Source organism: Pleurodeles waltl, chromosome 1_2 (assembly GCF_031143425.1).
Source record: "Pleurodeles waltl isolate 20211129_DDA chromosome 1_2, aPleWal1.hap1.20221129, whole genome shotgun sequence".
Lineage (NCBI taxonomy): Eukaryota > Metazoa > Chordata > Amphibia > Caudata > Salamandridae > Pleurodeles > Pleurodeles waltl.
The window spans coordinates 447,989,177-448,003,730 of record NC_090437.1 but is presented as its reverse complement, the minus strand read 5'-3'; positions in this window follow the sequence as shown (position 1 = coordinate 448,003,730).

Sequence of the window (14,554 nt, the reverse complement as noted above, 5' to 3'; positions counted from 1 at the left end):
GTAACTACATTGCTCACTGGTTTGTATAACCTGTCGCCTGTCCTGTGTATTTGTTACTTTTTTTACCACCTATGTCTGTCTGTGCATGCCACCAGCTTCCCTAATTGGAATCACAAAACAATTCCATGCCATGATTCGATCACCTACTGACTAGGTACATCTAACTTGAAGAGCCTCTGTTTACCGCCCTTCTGCGATCTGCCATCACCTTTTTGGTATTGTCCTTCCTTAGTGGTGTCCACAATGGCTGAAACTACCGAACACCATGTCAGGTCAAGAACAAAGTCACCTAATTGCAGTCCTCAGCATACATCACGGCCACTCCTTCATGTGAAATGCACGTCTCATGTAGCAGTTTTCCTCTCGAATCGCATGCCTACATTGCCCTCACACCTTAAATATTTGTGTGGGCCACCGGCTGTATCGCTGATTACCACCTACACACAGGACCAGTGTGTCTTTGTCAGGATTGACCTACAGTGATACTTTCTACATTGCAAACCTCTTTGACAGATTCAGTTAAACATTAATCTAGTATTTTAGAACCCCAAATTAGGGGAATTTCGGCGGCTGTTCTGCTACTCTCACATCTCTAAAAAGGATGTTGCAGCTGGTTCCTGAAGACGCTCACAAGACTATTGTTCACGTATTGTGACCTCCGAATTAGATGAATTGGAGCATGCTAACAGTCTAGATTTGGGTCTGCCGGTGTATCTGATTCAGCTCCTTCAGACGATTTCAAATGTAGCTTCCCATCTGATTTTGAAAACTCCTGCACGTCAATCTGTATCTCATTACTTATGTCGGCTTCTAACCAAACAGATTTAATTTAAGGCACTAAGGCCCATATTTTTACTCGGTTTGCACTGAATTAGTGTCATTTTTTTTTACACTAATTCAGCGCAAACCTAACTCCATATTTATACTTTGGCGCTAGACATGTCTAGCGCCAAAGTTATGGAGTTTACATCATTTTCTGGACGTGGAAACCTACCTTGTGTCAATGAGATGCAAGGTAGGTGTTCTCGTGCAGAAAACAACGATATGGCCTTAGCGCCATATTTATCCTTCCGTGCTGAAATCTGGCATGGGGGGATGGGGGCCTTAAATAATGGTGCTAAACTTGCTTAGTGCCATTATTTAACACCTGGGTCAGGGCAGGCGTTAGGGGACCTGTGGGCCTTTTTCCATGGTCAGAGACCATGGAAAGACCCCACATGTGCCCTTCCCTGGCCCCAGGGACACCTTCACCCACACCAGAGGGCACCACAGGATGGGGGACCCATCCCAGGTAAGTCCTGGTAAGTATTTTTATTTTTCTATTTCTTTCCCGCTTGGGGGCACTGACTTGGGCCCCCCTGCATTGCGCTTGCCCCAATGGCCATGCCCAGGGGACATATAGCCGGCGCTATACTTTTACACACAAAACTGCGCTAACGCAGTTTTGGGTGTAAAAGTATAAATATGGTCCTAACTGTTGCTAACAGAGCATTTGATCATAAAGGACCTCTCTACCTAAGGAAGACATTCAAAGATGACCATCATGCGAGTTCGTTGAGATCGAATAATTTAAAGTAACTTCAACTTCCTCGGCTTCGCAAAGCTAGGAGAGGTGGCAGATCTTTTGTTTATCTCACTTTTAAGCTTTGGAACTCTCTTCCTCTTCATCTTGTCCCCTCCGTACGTATTTTTATAAAGAACTTGACTTTTCTTTTGAATTCTTGCCTGGATAACTTTTGTTCTGTGATTGGTTGCCTGGTTAGTTTTGGGTACTGGTCACATGCCGTTGGCGCCGGGACGCTTCTTCAGAAGCTGTTGTGCGCTTTATAAATGTTATTGTTTTGTAATGTCTGCAATGTCCAAATGTTATGTCACAGAATGAGGAAGTCCAGTGGTAGATATAAACATCACAAATAATGTAATATGATATCGCTTTACTTTTTATGCAGAAATGTCGTGGTGAACCGTGAACCAATGTGACACTGAGATATTGGAGACCCTGCCAAACAGAAAAACAGCACCTGCTCGCTGTTCTGCCCTAGCCCTCCTCATTAGACCTGAACGCCATCTTTTGTATTATCTGCTTGTCCTGCGTCCCCATTGGGGTTCCCTGTTTGAATCATTGCTCTGCCCACACAAGGTGTTGTTTCTGCCTGTGCCACCCTTGCTGCTGTCCTTGTGGACAACTGAGCTCTGTGTGCCACACTCCTGTGTGTCCCTTTCTTCCCCAATGACCTTTAAAATCCTGTCACTTTTATTTCTTACCATGTCATCCTTTCCTGTCATCTATGCTGTGGTTCCTTTCCTGGGACCACACATACCCTCTCTGAAAGCTCTCCGCAGTTTAGGGGGCCGTCAGCAAACACCTGAAATGGATCTATTTTTTAGTTGTACTGCCTGATCGCGCATCTCTGTGGTGGCCCGCCGGACATTGCAAGCCGTGTAGCAGCTCGTAGTACCCGTATTGCCTCCTTGAACAGTCGGAGGTGGAGCGCCAAGATCATCAAGTTCCTCGTACACGCAGGAGCATTCACGCGCAATTACGCATAGTTTACCTACGTGTTCCCTGTGTTTGTGCCCCAACTGCCCCATGCGAAGAGGGAAATATCTTTCCCTATTCCTGGAGCTTCTCATTTATAAGGAACTGTGGTGCAATCCTATAGAAATTTCAGCACAGGATACTCAGAACTGTGAAAAAAATGAGAAAGAACTGGAAGCAGTCAGTGTGTGCAGGTGGTTGCAGGTGTTGGACTATGCGCATCTCTTTTTGAGCCTGGTACTAATTTTTCATTATCATACATTGAAAAGGGCGAAAGAAAGAGAGAAAAATAAGTGAAAAAATAGTGAAGAGAAATAACTTACAAGAATAAGATAAAGGGATAGGAAGTGTAGGGTGAAGGTGGAATTCGGCATTTGTCTACCCCAGCAAGTGGGCTTCTAAGAAAAACTTTGAGCCTCTGCTCTTTTTTTCACAAATTAAACATTGTCGGAGGGTCAATGCATGGACTCCAACAAAGACACCCTAGCAGAATAGTGCAGGTGTGTATATGGTGTACTAAGCATAGTTTTACGGCAGTAATGATTTCCTTTCTATACAAAAACTGTGTTGTAAGCCAGTTTTCTATTTGTGTGTGTGCTATAGAATGCAGCAAAGAAGAAAAAGTGAGGAGAAATTAGAATAATTCTCCTCATTACGCCTGCCTCATGGATGTGCAGAATTGTGTGCGTATCCATTTCGACAGTCCCTTGTATGTAGGGATTTGCATCAAAACCCATTGGTGGTTGCATGGGCACACCCATTCACCAACCATGGAACACCCCCTTCACCCAAAGTAATGCAAGGCAGCACATTGCGCTGCGTTGTGTTACTTCACAATCCAACACAAATGGTGTTCAGCACTATCAAGGTTGATGATATTTACTGCTTGTAGAGCTTTTTTCCAAAACATTCGATTGTTATCTATTCTACAACTTTGTCTGTCCTCACAGTTCTGCACAGTCTTGAGCAGCCAGCCTTACAAATATGATAATCCTTTGTATAGATCTGTTGACCGATTGGGCGTGCTGAAAGTAAGGTTCTCAGGTTATCAGATGATTTAGCTGTAGACAATAGGTGAAATAACTTAAGAAATAGTTTGCATTAAATCGAAATAATACAAGACTTTGGCAGTGTAATATATCATAGTTTCTTTTAATCAAATATTGTTATAAACGACCTGAAGATGAACACACAACACCTTTTTTTCAAACAAAAGTGTGTCTTATCTATTTGCATATAAATAAACCAGAATATCTGTGGTAAAAAGTTCTAATTTCATTACATTTTTAAAAACATTAGCTCTATGCTATATATAACCCTATAGTTTAAAATGGAACACGTTTCAACTTCACTCATACTGCAGGAGGAAAAAAGTTTGTGAGCATCTGTGGCAATTTATGTAAAAACATTAGAAGATCAATAGACTGATAATGACAGCCCTTTCATTGTTTTAAGCTAGTATTGCTTTCACATCTACCAGAATGAACATGTTACGGGGCTCTGGAAATTGATTACTGAATGGTGATATTAAGAGTAAAATAACATTTCATTTAATTTAGCGAGACACTTACGTCCATACATCATATCACACACTTTATGAATGGATCACTGAATTACATCTCAAGTCCTGCAGTAAATTAAATAATAAAGCATCAAAGTGCCAATCATCAGCTTCAGAGAATTGTTTTCAAGCATTCTGCTTTTGCGGCTTAAAATGCATTTAGTTGGTCAGTTCTGATCCTCTCTGAAATTACTTGATTGAATAGCAACAGTCCGGAGACAGCTTCTAGTTCTCCCAAATTACAGTCCAATAGAGGCAGAGAGAAGATGATGGATTCAAGATCACACAATGTGTGCAGAGATGAAAGCCTGGCTCCCAGTGCACCAAGTCTCTCAAAAGATGACCTGATGTTATGAACATACTGCATTCCACACTATAAGAACTTAGGCCCATATTTATACTTTTTTATTGTATTTTGTAAGTTTGCGCCGCTTTTGCGTCAAAAAGCGGCGCAAATGAGGCACTAAAAACGTATAAATACGGGCCTTATGGGCTTATTTACAAGCCACTTGCGCCACCGGTGCTCCACTTTTTATATGGGAAAAAGCGACTCACCAGCGGCCGAAGGGTAATTAAGCCCCTAAGCATGTTAGACACTGTCCAGCAATTTGGAAAACATACCTGGATTTGCCTAGAAAGCAAATCCAGACAGTGCCACAGGTTCACTTTTTGCTCATTATCTTAGAAAAATGCTAAAATCAATAGGATTAATTATTTAAACAGAACCCTAAATGATGTAATGAATGCAGTAACTCTCTCCTGACCGCTTGCCACCTCTGTGGGGCTCCAGTGTCATGAAGGGTACAAGACGAATTGAAAAAAGTGTGACCCCTATTCATGATGACAACCATCTTTTTCAAGCAAGGTGTCGTACATGATTTTGAGCTAGATCTGAAGCCCTCTAATTTTCCACAACTCATAAGTCAAATTAGGTCTTGCCCTCAGGTAATTCTATTGTTGCTGATAGAGTTGGTAATCAGTGCCTTTGTGGTTACCACCCGAGAAAGCAGGAAGGTACAGGGAGTGCAGAATTATTAGGCAAGTTGTATTTTTGAGGATTAATTTTATTATTGAACAACAACCATGTTCTCAATGAACCCAAAAAACTCATTAATATCAAAGCTGAATATTTTTGGAAGTAGTTTTTAGTTTGTTTTTAGTTTTAGCTATGTTAGGGGGATATCTGTGTGTGCAGGTGACTATTACTGTGCATAATTATTAGGCAACTTAACAAAAAACAAATATATACCCATTTAAATTATTTATTATTACCAGTGAAACCAATATAACATCTCAACATTCACAAATATACATTTCTGACATTCAAAAACAAAACAAAAACAAATCAGTGACCAATATAGCCACCTTTCTTTGCAAGGACACTCAAAAGCCTGCCATCCATGGATTCTGTCAGTGTTTTGATCTGTTCACCATCAACATTGCGTGCAGCAGCAACCACAGCCTCCCAGACACTGTTCAGAGAGGTGTACTGTTTTCCCTCCTTGTAAATCTCACATTTGATGATGGACCACAGGTTCTCAATGGGGTTCAGATCAGGTGAACAAGGAGGCCATGTCATTAGATTTCCTTCTTTTATACCCTTTCTTGCCAGCCACGCTGTGGAGTACTTGGACGCGTCTGATGGAGCATTGTCCTGCATGAAAATCATGTTTTTCTTGAAGGATGCAGACTTCTTCCTGTACCACTGCTTGAAGAAGGTGTCTTCCAGGAACTGGCAGTAGGACTGGGAGTTGAGCTTGACTCCATCCTCAACCCGAAAAGGCCCCACAAGCTCATCTTTGATGATACCAGCCCAAACCAGTACTCCACCTCCACCTTGCTGGCGTCTGAGTCGGACTGGAGCTCTCTGCCCTTTACCAATCCAGCCACGGGCCCATCCATCTGGCCCATCAAGACTCACTCTCATTTCATCAGTCCATAACACCTTAGAAAAATCAGTCCTGAGATATTTCTTGGCCCAGTCTTGACGTTTCAGCTTGTGTGTCTTGTTCAGTGGTGGTCGTCTTTCAGCCTTTCTTACCTTGGCCATGTCTCTGAGTATTGCACACCTTGTGCTTTTGGGCACTCCAGTGATGTTGCAGCTCTGAAATATGGCCAAACTGGTGGCAAGTGGCATCGTGGCAGCTGCACGCTTGACTTTTCTCAGTTCATGGGCAGTTATTTTGCGCCTTGGTTTTTCCACACGCTTCTTGCGACCCTGTTGACTATTTTGAATGAAACGCTTGATTGTTCGATGATCACGCTTCAGAAGCTTTGCAATTTTAAGAGTGCTGCATCCCTCTGCAAGATATCTCACTATTTTTGACTTTTCTGAGCCTGTCAAGTCCTTCTTTTGACCCATTTTGCCAAAGGAAAGGAAGTTGCCTAATAATTATGCACACCTGATATAAGGTGTTGATGTCATTAGACCACACCCCTTCTCATTACAGAGATGCACATCACCTAATATGCTTAATTGGTAGTAGGCTTTCGAGCCTATACAGCTTGGAGTAAGACAACATGCATAAAGAGGATGATGTGGTCAAAATACTCATTTGCCTAATAATTCTGCACTCCCTGTATAGCTAATCAAAATGGTGGTTACCCAAAAGAGTGGACTTTTTAAACCACCCAGATTAACAGGAAATCGCAGAGTGCAGCAATACATCTTCATTCAAAATTACGGACGAGCGATTCCTCAAGGTGAAACACATGCTTGAAAAGTTGTCTCTATACATTTATTTCACGGTATTTCACACCATACTCAAAATCAGTTATTTAGAAATAACGATCATTCAATGTCTAAAGCACTTTGGAAGGTACGAAAACAGTGACTTGAGTAAGCAAAATCCTCATTCACTTATGCCTAACATTTTGAAATAATTTGTCTATATAAATGATGACGCTACAAGAAATAGCACGAGACCAATTTGTCTGTGCCAGTTGCATAGAATAATTGCAGTTCACTTCAGGGGCATGACAGTTTCATCCGACTTTCACAGGGTACCTGTGACTCCAAAAGTTAGCATATTTGAAAGTCCTTTTTTGACCCCCAGCATCACTACCTCCATGTTTATGGTATGAGCTCAAAAGAAAATACCAGCTCTACCTGTTTTAACAAACTATTGCTATAGAAACATATACATCATCAATTAAGCACAAAATAATGTTTAAGCCCTTTGGATAATGGGTGAGAATTACTGCAGCACAAACCAATAATAAAGTATTGTAATAAAGGACAGTTAAACTCCAATACTGTGTTTAGCTCGAGGGAGCCCACATTTGCATTTATAGAAGCTCCTCTTATGGCACTACCTGCCATATCTCATACTGAGCCTAGAAATCTGTGCAATATGCCGGACAACCTCTGAGGGTGTATCATTGTAGACGTGCACTGAATGGGTCCACATGGGTTTTGTGAAACATGGGAATCCAGACATGTGATCATTCCACCTGACCACAAGGCCCTTGTCTTGGTTTGCCTGTCTCTGGAAATAGTGCCAGCTGAGTGCTGCAGCCACCCACACAACCCGTAAACTTCCCACGATACAACTCGACTGATGCCGGATGGGTTACCAAGCCTTCTGGGAGCCTGGCCCTACATTAGATCAGATGAGCGAGGACATAAACAGCCACATACAATGTTAGAAATAATTGTTGCTGGATTTCCCTGAACTGCACATAGTTTATGTTGCCTTTGATGAAGCAGAAAATGAAGGTTTTGATTTATTAACGCATAAACGTAGTGTGAAATAATCATGTGTGACTTTAACCGAACTAATAAAGATTGTACGGGGACAAAATGTGCCCTCAGAGTAGCTTGCCAACATTTATAAGCGTGCTTTATATAACGTGATGTATTAGAATTGCACTAATCCGACATAATCATAAACGTGTGCTATGATTTGCTTGTTTGAAATGTTTAGCTTAGCATTACTTTAGTGCAGGCTTCGGCGTAGTTGCCTGGTCTCACGGTTTAGATGCTCGTATTTTTCCAATGTGCTATTAAACGTGTATTTCTGCTTGAAGCTGTACTTTTCCACTGAGATCGTTCACATGCTTATCTTAAGGTTTCGTGCCAGCCTGGAATATTTTCTCTTTACTCCAAGGTCGATTTGCAGGTGCGGACAATGGAAGCTCTGAAAGTGAGTTAATTGGTATAAAATGTTGCAACTTGCGTACCCATCTCCAAGGATAATGTATGCTTAAGTAAAAGCTTGAGAACTGTCGTTTTTGATTGGACAATTTGAAGCTAACCTATGAACCCTCCAATGGAAGACCCTACTGGATTTGAACTGTTGTCTATAAAACCCAGGTGCACGAGAGGAAAGGAGCTATTATCAGCCATTACCAGCTATTGCCCGACATCGCGTCATTCCGTAGCTATTATGGCCCACTTTGCTGCGACGCCATTTTGAAAGAGACTTTGATGCTTTCTCTAATCGAGAGAAAGAGACTTTAATGATTCTTGCCCTAGAGACTTTAACCTTGATTTGATCCCTTACATGAAGTAGTAGTTTTACCTTGCCGCCGTGAGGCAATTGCCCCGTCCACCCCTGCCCCTTTTGCCCCGTCCCATGCTGATCGAGAAACGGTACCTGTGAGAAGAAGACTTCCTTGATTGCTGATCGTAATTGGTAAATATGAAAGGAAATTGTAAAATTGCATTGTGTTTCCTTTAGGTAACCAACTGCTGATTTTGATAAGAGCCCTAGTTAGGAGTTTTCTAAATTAATGTTGCTAAATTGTTTTTGCATGAAGTCCCACATGCCGATGCTAATTTGAGGTTAGACGAGGATTCCATATGTCGCACGATGCAATTTGAGATCTTGTTATGCTGACTAAATGTATGCAATTAGTTCGTTACAGATTATCGTATTAGTGATTTGCATTGCTATTATCGAATGCCTTGTGATTCAAATGCTACATAGATTGCACCTGTTTCGCCGTTATGGACAGCTATTAATGTCCATATATGTTTATCATTTGGTGTTGAGACACATCTATATTGTGCTAGCTTTGTTAATGTAGGGAAATAAAATTCACTAACTTTGAATAAACTGGTGTGGTTATTCCTGACTGAAAGGTCAGGGTTCGCCGAAATGTATTCTGGATTAATTGTCAAGTGTTATGTTGATCAAGGTATTGCTTATGTTCGTTATTAATTATTGATTTAAGGAAGTTGATCGATATAGAGTACAGAGAGTCCCACTTAGTCAAAAGATTCATCGGCCTAAAGAGCGTCCGAACACAGGTAAAATTATTAGTACGGACCGCTCTATCAGTAGATGGTAGCAGAGGACGGTTTCGTCTTTTGGGACCCTGTACTCTTAAAGTACATGGTGTTGAATTAACGGTTACGCATTTTGAGACCCCACTCGAGAAGTTGAATTAGATTTTTTTCTTGGATAAAATAGATTGACAGAATGATGATGGGCTAGGTCCACCGCGACTTTCCCGGGATCTCGGAGCTTGCGAATGGAGAGAATGGAGGTGTGGATTCGGCGTTGGCGGTACTAGTGATGGTATGAGTGAAGTTAGGGTTTTGCGCTTGCACAGCTTATTGCCGCAGGGTGTGTGAAAAGGTTGCGAGGATTTTTCTTTTAGAAGATAGCGGAGGTGCGACTCCGAGTGTAGAAGTAGAGAAGTCGTCGAACTTCATAGAAATAGCGGAGGTGCGACTCCGAGTGTGAGAGTAGGGAAGTCGTCGAACTTCATGTGCGTGTGGCGCTTTGTGCATAAAAAGGTCCACGTGGTTGTTGTTGTTGAGACGGGCCCTGCGAGGTCAAGAGACTCCGGAGTATGTTGATTTATGTTGTGGTCTGGGCGGTTTAGTAGGTTGATCGGGCGTGGTCAACGAGTCGGTACGTGTGTAAGGGAGTGAAAGAAACTTCGACTTCGGGCTTTGACAAGATTCTAAGTGCACTAGAACAGATCATTGACAAGTTGAGAGTAGGTCTGCGGGTCAGATTTGCTTGCGAACGTGGGGACCGAGAAAGATGGAATAACTGCTGAGGCTAGTGAAAAATCCCTAAGGTCCTGAAGCAATTGTGTTACCCTTCCTGTAGTAAACCGACAGATCTGTTTTAGTTTTTGGTAGCTCGCGATACATGCAAGAAGTTGTTACGAGAGGAGCTGAGTGAAGGAAGACTAGCCGCGAGGCTTTGTCAGCCGCAGTGTGTGTGAGTGTGACGTCACTAGGAGCCGCGCTGGGATAGGTTGGTTGCAGAGAAGGGTCGCGCACGGATTGGACGCAGTCCGTGGGACTCGATTGGAAGGGGAAAGGCAAGCGAAGAGTATTACGGGAATTAAAGTCACCTATTGATTACAAACTTTGTGAAATAAAAGACGAGAAAATGAAATTCTTTAAAGCATTTAGGAGTGCGATGAAGGGGGAGTCTTACATTAAAGCGAGCGTAGGAGAGGAGACGCCACCCGAGGGCACACCAGCTTACATTGTAATGGAAGAGAAGGGGGTAGCTCCGTGTCTTTGGCTAAAGCAATGGCACAAACTGACAGAGAAACATGGGAGCGTAGCGTTCCCGATACATGGGACATTCAATATAAGGATCCTAGAGAATTTGAGATTCACGATGTACGACATGAAGGTGCCTCCAAGGCCAGCCCAGTTTGAGGCTCTAGCGATTTGGGAACTAATGGCCAGACAGCAACAGCAGAAGAAGTTTGAGACCAGGATGAGAAAGGTAGAAAAGACACTAGCGGATGCTAGGTGGGATAATGCACAGAAGGTGTGGAGGTCAGATGTATTGCAGGGGATAAAATTGTTTCCCGCAATTACTAAGGAAGAAGGGGAGGCAGGTAAGAAAGCTACCGGTAAGACAGACAGGAAGTGTTCCAAGGATAGAGAGGACGAGGAAAAGTTGAGAAGAGAAGAGGAGTTAGAGGATGAGGAGTTAATAATGCAATTGCTGAACGACCGTCCACCACCTTATGCGGAGAATGGACAAGGTCCAAGTACCAGTTCTGCCCCTCCGGCACCGGTACGGAACAGTGAAACCCAGAGTTCAGGAGCGTCATCGGGATCTAAGGACCCGAGTTTATTGTTCACCCCGCAGATACCGCAGGTTAGGAGAATATATCCAGATGTGCCCATGTTGAAACCAGCAGAAAATTATCAGCAGCAGATGCCAGGGTACTACAGCAGTGACAACAGTGGAGGAATGATTCTAGAACAAACTGTAAGGGGAGTACAGAATGGTCACAACCAGACATTGGCACAAGCTGAATCAACTCAGTTTTTGATGCCCCAAAAGCAGATGCAGGGGGGAAACGCACATGCTCAAATGACGGGGAGTCAGATGGGCATGCCGGCAATGATGACCCATGGTGTGGGAATGAACATGCCTCAGAACATGGGAAATGGACAAAACCCAGATGCGATATCACTACCCATTACTGTAGGTCCACCGGTACCTTTGTATAGTCAGCCTAACTTAGGTATGAGCGGTCAGGGATCAATGCTGCAGAATGGGACCGAAAGGAGGTGCATAGAAAACACTCCAGGGATAACTCCGATAGCGGCTCAGCCAAATGGATCTGGGTCCTTGATGGAGTTTAGTCCCATGTATGCTCAGTCAACACTGGTGAGGTCGAGCCCCCCCCTGATAATACCTCTAACATCGAACACTGAAAAGTTGCCGCAACCATCAATGGCAGTCGATGTGAACGCTACACTGATGGGGGTGAATGCGCAACAGCTGACACAGTGGTTCAACAGTTTGAATTCCACACAGGGCTCAGCCAGTGGGAAAGGAGAAGATTATCTGAATAGGATGAGGTTAAACATGGAAGCACAAGAATTGGTGGAAGGGACTATGGGTGTGAATAGGTTAGAGTCCTACTCGGAAGAAGAGTTGAGGTATCTATGTCCAAAGATTACGAAGGAAGTGAACAAGGTACATAAAAGCTTGCAGGAAATAGCCGACAAAAATGGGGTTGACATAGACAAGACAAAACATTTGAGCAGGAGCTACAGGCTGGATTTTGGGGCCACAGATTTTGAACACATGAGGTCAGCAGGCATGAAGGCGCACCTTAGAGAATTGCTGCAGAGTGCACAAGTGTGGAGGTGTTTAGACAAGTGGGAAAGCAGGTGGGTAAAGAGAAAGGAAAAGAGGAGGGACAGCGCTACAGAGCACAATGAGAAAAGACCACAGAGTAGCGAGGCAGTAACAATGTTACCAATGAGGGAGACAGCAGGGGGAAAATTAATACATGTACCATGGCACAGAAGTGACATTCAGTCTTTTACGGATGATTTTCCCAAACTGAGAGAGAAACCGATTGAATGGTATCAACAGACTGATAGGTTTGTGAAGCTTGCAAAATGTCTCTGGGAAGACCTGAACACTCTCTTTGAGATTGTGGTTCCGGCAGATTTGTGGGAGGATTGCAAAAGAGCTGTAGGTTGGCCGACAAGTGAACCAGAGAGAGACAGGGAGACGGGTGCACCATCACCTATGGTGATGAGCTTGTACTATAAGGTGATTGAGCATTTGAAGACGAAGGTTGCCGCGAAAAATGTGGATTGGCAGAAGATTGATCGAACTGCCCAACAGGCTAAAGAATCGATTCATAGTTACTATGAGAGGTTGTTGAAGGCGTTTAAGAACTACAGTGGCACGGAAACAATAGAGGCGAAGGACATGCTTCATTTTGTGTTTAGATTTGTGGAAGGGCTGAGGCCGGAGATAAGTCAGATGATAAAGTCGCATTTGATTTGCTGGCAGTCTAAACCGATTGACGAAGTCTTGAATTATGCGAAATACTGTAGCGACGAAATTGAAGTGAAACAGAAAAAGTTGAAAGAGAAGGTGATGATGATGCAGCTTAAGGCAGCTCAGACAGGTTTGCAAGGTCTGCAAGGGTTGCAAGGGTTCCAACAGCAGATACCGCAACCGCAGCCGCAGTTACAGGGAAACACGGCGTTTCAGCCACAGGCCAGAGGCAGAGGCAGAGGAGGTTTTGCGAATAATGGTCCGGATTTGAACACTGTTGTGACGGGTGTGCAGGCAATGAAGAAGGTGATGCCGTGTCACGCATGCGGAATCGTAGGTCATTGGAAACGCGAGTGCCCGATGGTGGTGCAGGAAGGTGCAGGTGCAGGTGTAGGTGTTGGTCAGCAAAACAATGATGTCAATGCATTTCAGACAATGAGGGGACCGAAAATGAGAGGTCCAAACCCAAATTTTCAGACCATAAATCAATTGCAGGGATTGCAACCTATGCAGCCGCAGCAGATGCAGATGCCTCGTATGCAGATGATGCAAATGCAGCCAATGCAACAGCAGTTACCCATGGTACCTAATCAGCAAATGCAAATACCCTTGGCACCAATGAGTCAGCAGCAAGTGATGGTTCCTCCACAGGTCTCGGGTCAGGTAATGAGTACAAATGGCACAGTGCAACAGTTCCCACTACACAGTGAGAGTGGAATAAACAATGTATGGGAGAGTGAAAGCTCAGAAGAAGAAGGAGATTGTGTGCTTGCAGCATCCTTGGAAGTTGATCAAAAGGGTCCGTACGTAGAGGGAAGAGTAATGGGTCATCGTGTCTCGTTCTTGGTTGACACGGCAGCCACACGTTCAACTGTTAAGAGCAGTGAAGTACCAAATTTGCCACTCTCAGGGAGGACAGTTCAAGTGGTGGGAGTAGCAAACAGACATCTGACGAACCCAATAACAGATCCGGTACCAGTCAGCATCGGTAACTATCAAGGGGTACATCAGTTTGTGGTATGTGACTCAAGCCCGATAGCACTATTAGGGAGAGACCTATTGTGCAAATTAGGTTGTTCGATCATGTGTTCGAACGAAGGAATAACAATACAGACGAGCAGTGATGGGGAAGAAGAGGACAGTGTAGAGGGGGATGAGATGGAAACTGTAGATGAGGAGTATCCTCTGATTTGTCTTTTCCCGATGATAACTGAAGAAGATATTCCAGCCGAATTACGGGAGACAGTCGGAAAGGAAGTGTGGGACATGACAGGGAAAGAGGTGGGATTGATGAAAGGAGTGGAACCAGTGAAAGTGACTGTAAAGCCCAATGCAATCTTTCCCCAGACCCCACAATACCACATGGCACAAGACACCCTCATGAAAGTTGCCCAACTTATTGACGAATTTGTAAAACAGGGAGTACTGAAAGAAGTGTTAAGCAGTCCATGTAATTCACCAATAATGGGACTAATAAAGCCGAGTGGAAAGGTCCGACTCGTGCAGGACTTGAGGAAAATAAATGACATCATAGTCAAATGCTGCCCAGTAGTACCGAATCCAGCTGTGATAATGTTCCAGGTCCCTTGCGATGCTGAGTGGTTCTCAGTCATCGATTTGTCACAAGCATTCTTCTCGGTGCCTCTTCATGAGGACAGCCAATTTCTCTTTTGTTTCAAATTCCTAGACAGAGTGTACAGTTGGTGTCGAATTCCT